This window comes from Dipodomys merriami, unplaced genomic scaffold (assembly GCF_024711535.1).
Source record: "Dipodomys merriami isolate MVZ:Mamm:240054 unplaced genomic scaffold, mDipMer1.0.p SCAF_150, whole genome shotgun sequence".
NCBI classification, from domain to species: domain Eukaryota; kingdom Metazoa; phylum Chordata; class Mammalia; order Rodentia; family Heteromyidae; genus Dipodomys; species Dipodomys merriami.
In genome coordinates, this window is record NW_027202827.1 from 2670167 (window position 1) to 2676380 (window position 6214).

The window sequence follows — 6214 nt, forward strand, 5'->3', positions numbered from 1 at the left end:
AGAGGCAAGTTTATAGCTCTGAGCTCCTACATCAACAAATTGGAGAGATCGGAAACTAACAATTTAATAACACATCTAAACCTCCTTGAAAAAGAGCAGCAAGATAAACCCCAATCCAGTAGACGGAAAGAAATAATAAAAATTAAATCAGAATTAAATGAATTAGAATCCAAAAAAACTATAGAAAGAATCAACAAAACAAAGAGTTGGTTCTTCGAAAAACTTAACAAAATTGACAGACCCTTAGCAAACCTTATCAGAAAAAGGAGAGAACACACCCAAATTAATAAACTCAGAGATGAGAATGGAAACATCACCACGGAAACAACCAAGATTCAGAACATTATTAGGGGATACTTCTCAAAACTTTATGCTAATAAGTTTGAGACTTGACAGAAATGGACCTTTTCCTAGCAAATATTGACATGCCAAAACTAAACCAAGATGAGTTAAACCAGCTTAACAGGCCCATATCAAGCATTGAAATAGAAACAGCAATAAGAGACCTCCCAGCTAAGAAAAGTCCAGGACCAGATGGTTTTACAGCGGAATTTTACAAGGCCTTCAAAGCAGAGCTCACACCAATACTCCTCCAACTCTTCAATGAAATTGAAAGAGAAAGCTCACTACCGAACACATTCTATGAAGCCATCATAACCCTCATCCCAAAACCAGGCAGGGACTCATCAAAGAAAGAGAACTATAGACCCATTTCTTTGATGAACATTGATGCAAAACTTCTCAACAAAATTTTGGCCAATCGACTTCAACAATTCATCCAAAAAATCATACACCATGATCAAACAGGATTCATTTCAGGGATGCAAAGCTGGTTCAATATATGCAAATCAATTAATATTATTCATCACATCAACAGGAGCAAGAATAAGAACCACATGGTTATCTCAATAGATGCAGAAAAAGCATTTGACAAGATCCAACGCCCCTTTATGATGAAGGTTCTGGAAAAATTAGGAATCCATGGAACATTCCTCAATACAATAAAGGCTGTATATGACAAACCTACAGCCAGCATTATACTCAATGGTGAAAAACTAAAGCCATTTCCTCTTAACTCAGGAACAAGACAAGGATGCCCACTCTCTCCACTTCTCTTCAATCTAGTATTAGAATGCCTAGCTACAGCAATAAGACAAGATGCAGACATAAAGGGGATCCAAATAGGGAAAGAAGAAATAAAACTCTCCCTCTTTACAGATGACATGATCTTGTATTTAAAGAATCCCATAGACTCCACTCCCAAATTACTCAAGCTGATTCAAAACTTTGGCAAAGTAGCAGGTTATAAAATTAACCCCCAAAAATCAATGGCTTTTCTATATGCCAACAATGAGAAAAGTGTGGCTGAAATTAGGAAAGCAACTCCATTTGTAATAGCCCCACAAAAAATAAAATACCTAGGAATTAACTTAACCAAAGAAGTGAAGGACCTCTATGATGAAAACTTTAAAATCTTGAAAAAGGAAATCAACACAGAACTTAAAAAATGGCAAAACCTCCCATGCTCCTGGATTGGCAAGATTAACATCGTGAAAATGGCAGTACTTCCCAAGGCTATCTACAAATTCAACGCGATACCTATCAAAATTCCACCCTCATTCTTCAAGGAAATAGAGGAGGCAATCCAAAAATTCATATGGAACAATAAAAGACCCTGAATAGCAAAAACGCTCCTCAACGGAAAGAACACTGCTGGAGGAATATCAATACCAAATTTCAAACTCTACTATAAAGCCATAGTAATCAAAACAGCTTGGTATTGGCATAAGAACAGACCTCAGGACCAATGGAATAGAATTGAAAACCCAGAAATGAACCTACAGACCTATAGCCATCTAATCTTCGATAAGGAAGCTAAAACAATAGAATGGAAGAAAGACAGCCTCTTCAGTAAATGGTGCTGGCAAAATTGGTTAACTACATGTAGAAAACTAAAGCTAGATCCTTATATATCACCCTGTACCAGAATCAACTCCAAATGGATCAAAGACCTTGAACTCAAAGCAGACACTCTGAAAACATTACAGGATGGAATAGGAGAAACCCTAGGTCTCCTTGGCTCAGGTCGAAATTTTTCTGAATAGAGACCCGGAAGCACAACAAATCAAAGAAAATTTGGACAAATGGGATTGCATAAGATTGCAGAGCTTCTGCAGGGCAAATGACATAGCTGGCAAGATCAATAGAAAGCCCACCGATTGGGAGAAGATCTTTACTAGCCATACAATGGACAAGGGTCTCATATCTAAAATATACTTGGAACTCAAAAAATTAAACCACCCAACAACAAATCCTCAAAGAATCAACTGCCCAATAAATAAGTGGGCGAAAGACTTAAAGAGAAGCTTCTCTGAAGAAGAAACAAGGATGGCCAATAGACACATGAAGAAATGTTCAACATCCCTAGCCATAAAAGAAATGCAAATCAAAACAACATTGAGATATCACCTCACTCCAGTTAGAACAGCAAAAATCAAGAACTCTAACAACAACAGATGCTGGAGGGGATGTGGACAGAAAGGAACCTTACTTCATTGTTGGTGGGAATGTAAACTTGTTCAACCACTTTGGAAAGCAGTATGGAGGTTCCTCAAAAGACTTCACATAGATCTCCCCTATGATCCAGCAATCCCACTTTTGGGCATTTACCCAAATGTTTACAAACAAGACCACACTAAAGCTACCAGCACAACTATGTTTATTGCAGCATTATTTACCATAGCTAAGATATGGAACCAACCCAGATGCCCCTCAGTAGATGAATGGATCAAGAAAATATGGTATATATACACAATGGAATTCTATGCCTCCATCAGAAAGAATGACATTTCCCCATTTGTTAGGAAATGGAAAGGTTTGGAAAAAATTATATTAAGTGAAGTAAGCCAGGCCCAAAGAAGCATAGGTCCCATGGTTTCCCTTATTCGCAATATCTAGTATAGGTATGAGTCAAGCGGAAAAGGTCAGATAATGTGATGTTAGGAAAATGAACCCGTAAATATGTATTTTAATGTTTTCGTTTCTTTCATGCATGTGTTTCTAACGCATTTATAAGATTATTTCTTTGTTGCTTTTTATGTCCCTCCCCCACAGTGTAACCCCCGCTTTCACTATATTTGATGTCAGTATAACATGTGGAGGAGATGGGGACAAAAAGTCGTTTAAGGATTCAGGTGGACCTGTTGCAACAATGAGAAGTACAAAATGTCATGTCAAAACCAGGTTTACAATGTCGGTGTGGGGGGGGAGGGGCGTATAATTGGGTGGGGGGAGGGGGGTAAAATTGGGTGGGGAGAGGGGGGAGGCGGGGAAGGGAAGTGAAGGGTAAACAAAGGAGGAGGCTGCAATGCTTGGTAAGAAATGTATGCATTATCCTGCCCATGTAATTGTAGCCCCCCTGTACAGTATGTTCTCAAATAAAATAAAATACAATTTAAAAAAAAAAAGACAACCTTTAAAACACAACTGAGGATTATATATTAGTTACACTTCAATAGGAAACTTGACTTCTCAAAACATAATGACAAAATTAGCCCAAACTTCCAACTGTGTATGCCTTCCTTGTTTATTTTTTATTACTTTCTTGCTTTGTTTTATTGAGACAAAATTATACTACCCAGTCCAGGGAATGTATCACTATGTTATTCCACTTTCTAATCTCCTGTTTTATTCTGAGTGCTAGGATTCCTGGCTTGTATCACATTGTCCTACAATTTTTTGTTGGTTTATTTAGATACAGACTCCAATAACATTTCCACTAGACTGATGGCTCAGACTGTTCATGTACTATGTTAAAAGCTATTCTAATATTTGACACAGGTTATGAACATTTTCAGATGCACCTGAAGGGGTCTCTGATTTCTTCCTCCATGGATATGATCCCTTTATTAATGATGACTTGATTTTCTATCTCTGGCCCCTACCTATATAATATTCTCAAGCTTTTTTGGGGAAGTTCCCTTAAGGACTTTCTAATATTAAAAATTATCACTTGATTCTAGTCTTACTCAGGAAATATTTTCTATTATTTTCTAACTTTTTTACACATTTTGAGAGTTGTTTCTTATGTGTGTTTGAACATATATGTTTCTTTGTATGTGCATATTTGTATCTATGTATGCAAAAACCTCAAGCATTTATTAAGCAATCTTGCTGAATTCCATCACTTGAGCCATTCTTCCAATGTAGCTTTTGACTAGTTAATTATAGATAGTGTCTTAAAGACTGTTCTGCCCAGGCTGGATGCAAACTGAACTTACCAGACTCCTTTACATTATTAGGTTTTATTTCTCCAGAAGTATCAACTCTTAAACTACAAACATTTCTGTCAGTGTAAAATCTAAGCTGTAGCCCAGATTTTTAACTCGAGTTCATATAAAGATAGATGGACATACACATTACATATGCTGAGTGTACACTGTTAGAAATATGATCCTAAGCAATGTTCCAGTGGCTCATGCTTATAGTCCTAGCTACCCAGGAGGCTGAGACTGAGGATTGCAGTTCAAATCCAGCAGGGATAGGAAAGTTTCTGAGGTACTTATCTCCAATGAAGCACCAGAAAATTGGAAGTGGTGCTGTGGCTCAAGAGGTAGAGCACAAGCTTTGAGCTGAAGAGAAGAGGGACAGTGCCCAGGCCTGGAGTTCAGGCCCCACTACCATCAAAAAAAAAAAAAGAAAAACAATGTAAAAGAGAAAAATAAATGTGATCTTAGCCACCAGTTCATTGCTAGTATAATTCCTGCTCTCTCAACATGGCCTTTTTTCCAGTTAAGTCTATGCTCTTATATCTGACTTGCTTGGAACCAGAATTATTCTTCCATTCTACTTTTTTTACAAATTTACATGATTAGCTAGCATATTTAGAGCTAGTAGAAGAAAGAGAGTGGCCTCTTCCTTCATGTTCCACTTAGGAATAATGCTTTCTCTATATCATTCCCATAGATCTAAATACTGATCTTGGCTTTATTGTTTCAAAGTTGTCTTATTTGCAGAGTCTTCTATAGTGCATTGAACCATTATACATAAACATAGAACTTCTCTTTCTTCTATTCCTATTGTTTCTCCTTCTATTAACTTATGTAAACTTGGAAAATAATGCACAACACACACACTCACATAAAAATGTTTCTGAGAACCTTCTTTCCACTTAAAATTGGTCTTAATTTACAGAGCACGTAGGAAATTTGAAGTTAATGTTCTCCAGGATAACTTTTTTTTCGTTTTTTATTGTGAAAATGGTGTACAGAGTGGTTAGAGTTACATAAGTAAGTTAATGAGTACATTATCTAACAAGCATTGTTTCCTCCTCATTTGCTTTTCCCCTGCCATCCCTTTTCTGCCAACTGTCCCAAATCTCCCCTCCCATCCCCAAATTGTAAAGTTCGTTTTCAACATAGAGTCTTGATCATCTCATTGTTACAATGGTCATACTGTCTTTGTTTCAGAATTTTATTTCCCTTCCAATCCCACAGTAGGAAAATGTATATGCAAAATGCAAGTCACCAACATCAAATACAGTGAAAACAGGTTATACCATGGAGGAAGAAAATAGAAGATAGATAAAAAAAAATCACAGCATGGTAATAAAAGAGTTCCCGCTTGACTTTACTCCCTGCTGCCTCTGACTGTCTCCAGGGCTAGGGGAAGCTGGGGAATGGGCAAGTGGCGCACTTACCTTTCCTTGGACCTGGTCCGTCTTCCACGGGATGGACCAAGACCCAACATCTGGCACCCAACATGGGGCAAGAAAGGAAAATATTCTAGCCGAGGTTAAGAGGTCTCTAAGGGTAAGTGAAATCCTTAATATGGGTAATGCTATCTCAGAGAAGGAGGAGGAGGGGGCAACATTAGGCCTAGTGGAAGTAAAAGAAGACTTGGGTGCCCCTGAGGATCCTAGGCCCTCACCCTATTCCCACAATTGGGGGGAGGTACAGTGCCCTTTGCAGCCCTACAGAGGGACCTGGGAGATCTGGACCCCTACAGAGCTTCCACGGAGAAGCCGAAGGCCAGGGAAGTAACCTATGCTGAGTCTTAACCTGTTAAGGAAAGTCCACCAGGGAACCTGGACCCTGGGCCAAAGGATTAACTTCCCCAAGCGTATTCAGTCAATCTGGCACCAGGAGCTAACAGACCCTTGGAATGGTATCCATGGGAAGCCAAGGATATTAAACAGCTCTGCAAGGCAGTGTTA